Here is an 11,996-nt window from a genome sequence, read left to right as displayed (position 1 = left end):
TTGTAATAAAATGCTATATTAGTTATTATATAAGGTTGAGAATATAAATGTTCCATGAAATGATGTTCTTTCCTAAGTTTCATTTTATTTGTAGGCTAACGTGCTATTCTTCCAATCCAATAAAAAAGATATCCCTTGCTATCCCTGACAGTTTTATATATGATCAGTATAAGTTTGAAGGTTTTCAAAACCACTATTTTTTCATATCATGTACAGATGTCAACACATGCATTGTGACATAGAACTTTGAAGTTATATCTGATCTACACTCACTGATAAATACTTTATTCCTATAATTTGATTAAAAATATGCAAATTTTATTGAAAACATCATTATCTATAGTTGAAAAAAAACCAAAAAAAACCAACCCAACTTCAACTATCACAATAGATGGCTTTAGTATTTGTTTTCCAACATGTCGTAAATATGACTATTCGACGAATAGTCAACACAGCGCTGGACAGAGAATAGTATTCGTGCCAATGAACGATACAGATGCAGTGGTGGATCCAAGGGCGGGGTTCTGGGGGTTGGAACCCTCCTTTGTTTGCATGTTTAATGCATTTGAATGGGTTGGAACACAACACCCCTTTTTCTCCTAGATTGAGACCCCCTCCCTTTTTTTTAAATGGCTGAATCTGCCCTTGCAGATTCCATGACAATACATACTGGAGCAAAGAATGATTCAGGGATATTCTGGTACATTAGTCATTATTTTACAATATTTGACTGATAGATATTTTTTGGGAGAAGTTAACATTTATTTTGGGAATTAACTCATAAAGGTACAAGAATACTTTTCTAGACTTTCATGGAATTTGAACATTTTATTTATTTATTCTGCTTTTAATTCATAAATATCCAAAAAAAAAATTTAAAAAATCATATTATTCATAACTTTTATTCTTATGGTGCTGGATAAGCTATTACAAATCAAATATTGTAAATCAAATAAATGCTGAACATTATGGTGCTATACTACAAGAAATCTATATCTTGTCATGTAAGAGAAAGCTATTGGTTTACACATTGTGCCTGTCTATTCTTATTTTAAGCTGGGATTTAGTATTCTTGTATATTATGTACCAGTTTTAATAGAGGTCATATATAAAGCAATGTTTTAATATATATATTGAAAATTGAATTGAATTGTTTAATGACCCCCCTTTAATATTTTAATATAGTTATATCAAAATTATACAGAGAACACAAACACATTAAATAAGAGATATAAGTTAAATAAATTAAAGTTTATTTAATGAAAAAATAAATAGACTTAGTAAGGGGGTCCATTTCCCAGGTTTTGTGAGGAGGGGGGGAGAAAATTTAACTTCCCGCGCTTTTAACTTCAAAATTAACATAGTTATTTCCCTTGATAAACCGGAAACGAACATTGTTTTGGATCGAGGTTTGTTTTGGTTTTCAGGGTCTCCAGTCAGTATAAGAAATAACAAAAATTTGTAGTTCTTTGAGGCTAGTTTCAAGTTATGTACTCTATTTGGGTTGATTTGATGTTAATTTTACAAAGAAATCTCTTTTTTTTTGCAATCTGATCGACCATTCTAATTTGCAGATTCAGCAAATATCCAACTGATGAACATCATGGCTGCCAGAGCACATGGTAATGTTTCCTTAATTTTCATCTCTGTATACATTTTAATACACATCTTTTTGCCAAATTAAATGTTTAGGAGATAAATTAAACACTTAGGTATATTTTAAAACAAATTCAATAGAGATCGGACCTGAAATGTACTTTATATTTCAGACAGAAGAACGTGTGTTGGAAACGTGCACCGGCTTGAATCAGAAATGGACGGAAGCAAGATCAGATTTTCAGTTATTTTGTACTTGAACAATCGACTTTTGTTTCTTCGTGGCTTAAATATGTTTCCGTAAGTATCATATCCACAAAATATGGGTAGAATGTTTATTAAAAAAATGATTTATTCACTATTTTAACGCACAAATGAGGACAACCCCCCTTTTTATCGTGTGATGACTATAAGTAAAGAGAAGTAGGGTTTTCATTAATAAGATAGCAACCAAATGACTCTAAAACCAAAGAAGAAAGTTTTTTTTAATTAAAGAAGTCCCTTGATGGTCTTGTTATTCACTAATTGCACTGATTAGAAGAGTTCATTGGTAGCCCCCCCCCCCCCCCCCCCCCCCCCCGAAGTCTTCTATGGTAAATAAAAACTGACAGAACTTGTCTCTTTGTACTAATCATATCCTACCATGCTTGTATTGAACATTGTTATTCATCGACATGGCAGGTGTTTTCTCACAGTACTTGGAGTAATTATATATTTAGACATCGGATTGGGATGCAGGGCATAAGAACCATGAGGATTGCTACAAGTTAGGCCAGTAGTATTGATCCTCTGCTACCTGCTAGCCTCTTAAAGCTCACCTTTGCCACTCTTCCAAAATATATTTATGGCCTGGCCCCACATGGTACTGGGTTACCTGGACAAGAGCTGTAAGAGTTTCTTTACAACCTTTTTAGTTTTCAACATTTTGCTCTGCTGTTCTGTTCTTTGAAATAACAAGTTGACTACAGTAGCTTGATGCTTTCATCAACATAAAATTTGTGCAAGTTTTATGTGCGAATTCTGGTTCTATTCCCCCCCCCCCCCCCTGTCTGTAGATTGGTTTAAATTTATAGCCTTGCGAAATGGTGACTTGTTTATAATAAATATTAAGTACATGTATCCTTGAAGTTGTAGGTTAATCTAGATCTGCTGTCATAAGTCATAAATACCCCTGATTGGTTATTACATCAAGATAAAAAAGAATCAAGATTAATAACCATACTTTACCTAACCTAATAGATATATATAACTGCCCTTCATTATCTAACTCTAATATAGTACCCCTTAAGCACATAATTATAAGACAGTCATGGCATATTGTGAAAGGGTCTAGGGTTTCTAAGGTCAAATCTCTGCAAAAATTAAGCTTTCCTATTAACAAACTTGTCTGTCAGACTACAAACCCACAGAATGATACACCAAGGGTCTGACATATACAATACATTGTTAAATCAGCCCCCCCCCCCCCCCAACAGCAACTGGCTTGTGTCATCATTTATGAAAAGGTTTTGTAATTTTAAAACTAATCCCAAGGCCACACTTAAAAATATTTTGGTTTGCCCAAACCCTACCCAGAGGTTGAGACAGTGGGTAGGTAGGTAGGCATTTTTTTTTTTTTTCAAAAAAAGAAATTGTAGTATCAGATGTTTATTAGTCTTCATCCCTATTTGATTAAAAAAAAAACTTCTTCAAATCAGGACAATAAAAGAAATTGAGTAGGCAGCTTTTTTCTGGGTAGGTAGCGTTTGGGCAAACAAACCTATCATTTATTATGGCCCAATTGGATTAAATATAGGCAAATCAATTATTTCCAAAGATATGATATGAATTTTATTGGAAAATTGTGTTTGTGTGACAACTAGAGGCAAGATTTTTACAGAAAATCACAGATTTTTTTTTTTAAAGCAGTTAATAGTCCCCTACTGAAGAAGTAGAAGGGACTTGAGGTTTGATCTGTCTATCTCTGTCCATCCATCAGTCCAGCAAATCAATTTCCGCACTTTGTATGCCCCTGCTGTACATATGTCCCAAAGTTGGTTTCTGTTGAGAACAGTTCTCTCAATTAGTTTGCCTAAACCAAATGTTATAAAACTTATACATAATGCTTATAACCACTAAACACAGATCTAATTTGAATTTTGGAATCTTCACTATGATGGTTTGAAAGTTATGCCCCTTAACATTTTTTTGGGGTTTTTCTGTAGCTTATTACTACTTCATACAGATCAAATTTTGAAATTGGGTCATGTTACTTATACCGCTCTTTAGTTATGCCCCTTTATAAACATAAAAATTGCTGAATTTTTGTTTTTCTGTACTCCAACTTCAGTTTGCCTCTACAAAAATGTTCTGAAACTCATACACAAATATTATAAGTTAAAAATATTTGGTCGTATATTGGTATCGCGTCATCATTCGAAGATGGATGATTTTTAGATAATAACTTTGGAATAAAATCAATAAAATTTCAACACAAGATTAATAACCACTTAAGGAAGTTTGGGATTGATTTTTTTTTTTTTTTTTTTGGGGTTCCAACAGATTAGGGATTAGGGGCTCAAATAAGCATTATTCTTGGTTTTCACACAATAACTTGAGTATCAGTAAATAGAAATCTTCGAAAGTTTAACAGAAAGTTTATTACCACAAAAAGAAGTTTGGAATTGATTTTGGGGGTTTTGGTCCCAATAGTTTAGGAATTAGGGGTCAAAATTAAACTTTGTTTGATTTCTTCAAAAAATTAATTATTGAGGTTCTTTGATATGCTGAATTTAATTGTGTATTTAGATTCTGAAGTTAAGGTCCCCTTTCAAATTGATTTACATTAAGGTGCAAAGATTTCAAAACTAAACTTTGTTTTATTTTAACAAAATTTGAAATCTTGGGGTTTTTTGATATGCTAAATACATGAAATATAAACATGTACCTAGATTTTTGATTTTGGACCCAGTTTTCAAGTTGGTCCAAATCAGGGTCTAAAATTCAACTTTGTTTGATTTCAACATAAATTGATTATATGGAGTTCTTTGAAATGCTGAATCAATATGTATTAGATTTTTGATATTTTAAAAATTGAATTTTATTTGATTTCATCAAAAATTAGATTTTTGGGCTTTTTTGATATGCTGAATCTACCCATGTATTTAGATTTTGGATATTGGACCATAATAGGTAAATGTCTAATTTAAGTTTTTAGACCTCATTCATTCTGTCACTGTGGTAGAAACCTATTCTGTGTCAACTATTTAATCAAATTCCAAATTCAGAGCTATTTCGAGCTTGAATGTTGTGGCCATACTTGCCCCAACTGTTCAAGGTTGGACCTCTGCAATTGTATCACACTATGCCATGTGGAGCATCTGGTTTATGATATGAAAGCAGAGCATCCATCTGTGTCCCATGGACACATTTTCCATTTATTTCGCTGGTATTGTTTAATCAAGCACAGTTTGTTCTGTAAAACTGAAGTTTACTGAATTGGGTATGCAGTAGCATCAAGGGCAAAGGTTGTGTCATTCCAAATTATGGTCACTTTTACCATGACTAAGCTTTGACCCTTATCCTTTGTGATAGTAAAACCTTATCCAATTGTAGTCTAGTTCCCAACTTTTGTATAGGGCCAAAAAAAAAAATAGGTGTGTTTCCTGTTGCATGCCCCAAAAAATTAGGGTCGGTAGGTAGGCATTTTTTTTTTTTTTTTTTTTTTTTTTTTTTTCTTTCAGACAATTTAGTTCACAGAACTGATGCCAGCTTTTCTACAAAATACAAATATTAATAACATGATAGAGGGATGGGTGAAAATCTTTGAAATTTTGATTATATACTAGCTGTTTAAAAGAAAATCAATTACAAATTGAGTTTTGGGGCTATGGTTGAGCAAATATCAGATATTAAAATTAAATTGAACGTTTGGCTTCCCTCTTGTATTAGAAAAGACTGTCAGAAGTAAATGCCAAAACATTGTAAACTTGTTATACTGTCAATTTTATTCCTATAAAATTCTGAACAAATTATAAACATCGAAACAACCGAAACATTCAAATAATGTGAGGCAAATATTGCATTTTGTAGAATGCAAATAGTCATTGAATGATAAAAAACAAATTTATCACAATTGCAAAATTAACATGTATCAACAATCAATTGTATAAATCTTTAATGTGTGGACACTCATCGATTGTTCTTGATAACACACTTTGACTGATGGCCATAGCAGAAGCCATGCCGTTGTTTGACTTCAATCTGTATCACACAAATGCTTACTGTATTAAAATTTTATTTGAAATCAAACGTTTAAAAGATGCCATTCAAAGGCTATACTAAACAAAAACCGTTTCCGGAAAAAAACGAAAAAAATCCGGATTTTTTTTTTTTTTTTTTTTTTTTCCGGGAAAAAAAAGTTAGGGTCGGCGCCGAAAAATTAGGGTCGGTCGGGCGACCGGAAACGCACCTATTTTTTTTTTTGGCCTAGTTAAACATCAGAGGATCAAACTAAGTAATCAGTTGAATCATAAAATGGGAATGTGTCACATAATTAATTCAGGTCACTGTGACCACTTTGGTAGTAAACCTTATTTATTTTGTGTCCATTAAAAACACTCATACAACTTGGGCTTTTGGTGTGTCTTACGTATCGAAGTCAGTTCACTCTGAACTTGAATTTTACTTTTGAGTTCTATAAAACATTGTATGATTCATGTTTGGAGCATACATTTTGAATTGTAGCACATAGATTGACACAAACATCATACTTACCTTGACCTTTAGTTTCTTAATTTGCAGTATACAAACTTCAGACTTTGTTCCTGGGTTAGTACCTACACTTTATCTAACAGAGAGGCAAGGATAGTATGTAAATAGCTGCAAACCTTAAATCTCAATAATGAAATTCACAGTAGCCACCTTAATGCAAGGGGGAAAAAGGGGGGGGGGGGGGGGCTATGCTAGTTCTAGTTGTGCATGTATTTTATTAGGGCCCCGCCGAAAAGGCGGGTCGCCCTATAGTGATCAGTCTGTCCGTCCGTCCGTCTGTCCGTCCGTCCGTAACACTTTCGTGTCCGCTCCATATCTAGAGAACCATAATGATTTCATACTTTATACTTTACATGTATATTAACCACCACCAGAGGGTGTGTCATGATGTATGTACAACTTCCTAGGTCAAAGGTCAAGGTCAAAAACTTTGGTTTCAGTTGACAACCCTGTGTTCTTTGGTGAAGATCGTGTCCGCTCCATATCTAGATAACCGTTATGATTTTATACTTAATACTTAACATGATTATTAACCAACACCCAAGGGTGTGTCATGATGTATGTACAACTTCCTAGGTCAAAGGTCAAGGTCAAAACCTTTGGTTTCAGTTGACAACCCCGTGTCCTGTGGTGAAGATCGTGTCCGCTCCATATCTAGATAACCGTTATGATTTCAAAGTTTATACTTGTCATCCATTTTAACCACCACCAGAGGGCGTGTCATGATGTATGTACAACTTCCTAGGTCAAAGGTCAACGTCAAAAAAACTTTGGTTTCAGTTGACAACCCTGTGTTCTGTTGTGAAGATTGTGTCCGCTCTATATCTTGAGAACCATTATGATTTCAAATATTATACTTGACATCCATTTTAACCAACACCAGAGGGTGTGTCATGATGTATGTACCACTTCCTAGGTCAAAGGTCTGTCTGTCTGTTGGTCTGTCCATCGCTAACAAATTTGATCCACACTATATTTTGAGAGGACAGCTGTTATTATTTCATACTTTATACCTGACAAACATTTTCAACTTAACATATATATTAAATGTGTCATAATGTATGCATCCTAGGTCAAAGGTCAGTCCGTTGGTCTGTCCATCCGTTCGTTGTTCTTAACAAATTGTGTCCGCTTTACCTCTCGATAACCGTTAATATTTCATACTTTATACTTGGTGGGTCATAATATATTGAAGGCATAATTCTAAAAATATGTGACAAATATCAATTGGGCAGCATCTTTAAACATTGTTCAAACATCAATCCATATATCCAGAAGTCACCTTAGAGTAGTCAACAATGAGTTCACATCATGCAGTCATATCACTATTATACTATGAAAGTAAGTTGAGAATATTTATCAGTTTTAACTTAAAATCTTAGATTAAAATCACATGTGAGACTATGTAATAACTTCCAAATAATGCTTCATATCAGATTATCCATACAACTTATTTACCCCACATTATTGACAGCGGGGCCCAAAGAGATGGCTCCCATCTCAATGAAATCTAGTTTAATTTACTGTGCTTATCCAGTGACCTTTGGGGTATCACATTAGCAAAGACCAAAACAGTTTACCAAATTGCAGTCAGATTTCTACTCCAACTAACTGATCAACTGGTAAAATATTTTAGCAGATTGCTCAAGTGAAATGTTGTTAATATGAAGTGAGTGCTGTAAAATAAAAAGTTATACTTACCATCCAGATCCAGTCAGTTCATACCTTTGTCAATCATTTCTAACACAAATAATATCTTATTATAGTATGAGTCACTGAATAAAATGGTATAATTTTAACATGGAAACTTCTATCATAAATAAATATTATAAATGAATAGTTCAAAACATTGTTTTGTAAGTGTATATTCTATAGCTTTGTCTTCTAAGATGAAGTTATTGTGCAATTGTGATTCGAATAACATTTTGTATACAAATTACTTATCTGCTGGCAATAAAGGGAAATAATTTACATTACAAATAATCAGCAAAATGTTGTTCTGTCTGACAAATATCAAATTTCCCCATTTAATTTGTTGTAACATTATTTCTGTTATTATTTAACTTTTATCCTCTGTTCTAAAACGAATAATGAAACTTATTTAATGATGAAAGACGATTAACAGCAGTTTTGCAAAATGTTGAATTGTTCAAAGTATAAAGGATTGTCTACCAAGGAGTACAAGATATCTTATAAGCAGTATTTTGCAAAACCTTTCTAATTTGTGTTTTACATGCCCTTCAATTTCATACTAATTTTGCATTTCATTTTTTTTTTTATGAATCTTTTGTAGGCAAAATCATAAGCCTTGTAGCATTGATTAAATTTTATGTGTACATTTGAACTCAATATAAATTATTTCCCTTTAATGACAGCAGATCAGTAATTTGCATAGAAAATGTTATTCGAATCACAATTGCACAATAACTTCATCTTAGAAGACAAAGCTATAAAATATACACCTACAAAACAATGTTTTGAACTATTCATTTATAATGTTTATTTATGATAGAAGTTTCCATGTTAAAATTATACCATTTTATTCAGTGACTCATACTATAGTAAGATATTATTTGTGTTAGAAAAGATTGACAAAGGTATCAACGGACTGGATCTGAATGGTAAGTATAACTTTTTTATTTTACAGCACTCACTTCAAACTAACAACATTTCACTTGAGCAATCTGCTAAAATATTTTACCAGTTGATCAGTTTGTTGGAGTAGAAATCTGACTGCAATTTGGTAAACTGTTTTGGTCTTTGCAAATGTGATACCCCAAAGGTCACTGGATAAGCACTGTAATATCTATTTTTTTGGGGGGGCATGAAATGATAAGGTTCATATATATCTGACCTTGACCTTATTTTTAGGATCATTGATAATGTTAAGTTTAAGTGATACTTTTATATAAACACTACATGAGTACATGTATCTTTTAAGACCATGAACATAAAATCAATTGTGGTCAGCAAATCATCTAGACATTTCAGTGTAAGCACATCTGTATATATTCTCTTTAACCCCTAATGGTAATATAACATAAATTTCTCAGAAACTCAAATGCCATTTTGCACGTATATTTTGATATTAAGCTCTAATAATTTTTATATTTTCCTTACAATAGCAGTTGTTTTTGCAATTGCTTTATTCAGGGTACCCATCTTGTTTCTACTACCTCTTAACTGCATAATGCTATTGTGCAACCTTTGTGTTACCTTTTTTTTTATCAGCAATCAGACAAAACATTATAAAACAGCACACTGCCACCAATCAGTCATAAAGGCAGTGAGAAAAACCTGTATCCCAGGCCACACTTAAAAATATTTTGGTTTGCCCAAACCCATTTGATTAAAAAAAAACTTCTTCATATTAGGACAATAAAAGAATTTGAGTAGGCAGCTTTTTTCTAGGTAGGTAGCCTTTGGGCAAACAAACCTATTACTTATTATGGCCCCCAGGCCTAAAATAAAATATTGTTTGTTTCCCCAATCCCTACCAACCCTGCTAAAACAGTGCTACTCATAAAATTTTATTGTCAAAACTAAGTCAAATATTATTTTATTCATTTCCAATTTTCTGTCTTGCCGGATTGTTCGATATTGTCAAGCTTTTTGGAAAAATAAAATTATTTACCTACCTACCTACCTACCCACACAGGTCTGGCTTGGCAGGGTCAGGATTGGGGAAACAAACAATCTATTAATTTAGGCCCCAGAGGTTAGGTAGCCACAAGCTGGTCCCTTAACAATAATGTATACTATTTAACAACATAGACACGACACTTAACTCCTAAACATATAAAAAACTTACTAACAAAGGCTATTAGTAGCTGACTTGGGACAGTCACTTTAATGTAGTCGGGTTTAACATGTTTTGTGATAACTCAACCCTTGTTACCTCTAGCCAATGTCAAATAACAAGCCCACAGTAATACACACAGTAAAACATAGTTAAAAGAAGTCTGATGTGAGAGTATGTTACAGTCTTAACGCTGAGTGGCAGCCCAGGCTAGTAAAATTGCTCTTGGGCCTGTAAAAATCTTATCTACAGGCCAACAGAATCTAACTTAAAATTCTCAAAAACTGAGCTCCGAGTCTGTAGATTTAAAAGTTCGTCGTGAAGACTGATGTTACAGAATTCGAAGAAACTTATCAAAATAACAATGATCAACATAAATTAATGAAGGACCTATCCAGTAGCAGTTACTGACAATGCATGGTCCAGACCTAAATTAAACTGATCAAAGATCATGTTTTCATGAAAATCAAGTACAATCCATCAAGTTAGGGGTTTAGTATCATTTCATCATAAATTAGATTATACCAAAAAACAACCTGTTGTATGCCTAGAATAAATGAGTTTATTCCAAGGCCTTATGATATAATTAATATTATTTTTTTTTTTTTTATCTTTACTGACTTGACAATGTCATTCATATTGTGCTTATTTACTTATTTTAAAAATGGCAATTTTTGTTCTATATCAATTATAATATATGGCCTATTACCTTTTAGAACTGTTAACATGGAAAGAATTTTTGAACAATAAAATCAGCTGAACATGGTCTTAAAAAAATGACTAAAACAATCAATTTCCTCAACTACAACATAGGAGTTGTTTCCCTTCAATTTTGAGTTTTTACCACTTTATTTGTTTCCAAAACCATATAACAGATAGATAGAGTGTAAACAAAAATATTAATCCTCAAGGCCTTTCAGTAGTAATCAGCAGAGGAATCCGCCATTTGATATCAATTGATTAGAAATTAACATATTGGTATTGTCAAGAACAAGCGTTATTTTCAGAAGGGCATATTCTCACAAAAATATATTCTGACAGGTTCCAATTTATTTTAAGCTACCGTAATAAAACCATGCTTTAGTTTTCACCTGTTTCTTTAGGCACAAAAATTGTATTTAAAGTCTGAGCAAATTATATCATAATATCGCATAGCATGCTTACTAGAGCTTAAACCTATATTAATTTACCAATATGTAAAGTACAAATCAAGGTTTTTTTTATTGGAAATGTCTATTTAAGGGTTTACTTATATATTGAATAAGATTAACTTATATATGTAGGCATTTCTTGTTATTGTGAAATATAGATTGGAACTACTTTTTAATTGATCATTCTTTGTCTGAGTGTCATTTCATACAGGGGGTTTGGCCAAAATATGATTGACAGGTTAGGATTTCACTGTTATAAAACTTAATATGATTACCGCTGGTATTAGCATGTAATTTGTAAGGTCAAATTGAAGGTTAATCAACACCCTGATTAATTTGCTTGATAATCTGAATACTTATACATGTCTTATCAAAATAAAAATCAAAAGTAAAATTTTATTTTTACTTCTTTTTTTTTGTCTTTTGCTGTTGTCCTTCTCCACCATATAAACTGGTCACCACGATAGAGCCAACAATGCTGAAAGTAGCATTAAACACTTATCAATTTACTGAACAAAGAGTGTCGTCTTGTGATAATCAACTTCACATCTACACATAAATATGTTAAAAAGGATGTCACTCTATGCACTGCTTAAATGTAGGAGGGATTTCAAGTTAGTTTCAATGAATCTTAACAGCATAGATGTGTTGAAAGTAGCTGAAAAATATTGTACAACAAAATCCAATGCCACAAAACA

At 32.6% G+C, this 11,996-nt stretch overlaps 1 protein-coding gene across 3 annotated transcripts in view; it reads left to right on the top strand.

Annotated features, from left to right (window-relative positions):
* The first annotated feature begins 1,374 nt into the window (after positions 1-1,374).
* LOC134689949 (tRNA dimethylallyltransferase-like) overlaps positions 1,375-11,996 on the top strand; it is a 77,026-nt gene continuing 66,404 nt past the window's right edge. The window contains exons 1-2 of one of the 3 annotated variants that reach the window (XM_063549933.1): positions 1,375-1,409; positions 1,770-1,896. The gene's annotated coding sequence lies outside the window, so the exon portion shown is untranslated. Of the gene's footprint in view, positions 1,410-1,498; positions 1,623-1,769; positions 1,897-11,996 lie in introns of those variants that run through there. The other 2 variants (XM_063549926.1, XM_063549941.1) reach the window with 2 other exon arrangements.

Source organism: Mytilus trossulus, chromosome 1 (genome assembly GCF_036588685.1).
Source record: "Mytilus trossulus isolate FHL-02 chromosome 1, PNRI_Mtr1.1.1.hap1, whole genome shotgun sequence".
NCBI classification, from domain to species: domain Eukaryota; kingdom Metazoa; phylum Mollusca; class Bivalvia; order Mytilida; family Mytilidae; genus Mytilus; species Mytilus trossulus.
Note: the sequence above shows the minus strand (reverse complement) of the source record. Positions and strands in the feature narration are given on the sequence as shown.